Below are 418 nucleotides of genomic sequence, written 5' to 3' on the forward strand. Positions count from 1 at the left end.
TCCACGGACTGAGAGAGAAACTATACGTATTATAAACATGCACAATACACATTCACAAATAAAGGGGCCTGGAAAACGAACTACAGAAATCCAACTTCTTTGTTTCCTTGACCCCTCTCCCCCCTCCCTCTCTCCTCCCCCCTCCCTTCTCCCCCTTTCGTCTCCCCTCACCCTCCCCCCTTCTCCCTATCCTCGTTTCCTGCCACCCTCTCTCCCCTTCCCTTCTTCCCTTGCCCCCCCCCCTACCAACCTTCTTCTAGTGCCCCCACCTCCCACCCCCACCCCCCCACCTTTCTTCCCCCCACCCCCCTTTCCTTGCCACCCCTACCCTACCCCCCTCCCTTCCAGGACTCTTTCCCGTTGTGTTACACAAGCCTTTGATTACAGGTATATTCTGTAGGGCGTTTACCTGTCTACC

The sequence above is a fragment of the Penaeus monodon genome, chromosome 34, assembly GCF_015228065.2.
Source record: "Penaeus monodon isolate SGIC_2016 chromosome 34, NSTDA_Pmon_1, whole genome shotgun sequence".
In the NCBI taxonomy this organism is placed as follows: Eukaryota; Metazoa; Arthropoda; class Malacostraca; order Decapoda; family Penaeidae; genus Penaeus; species Penaeus monodon.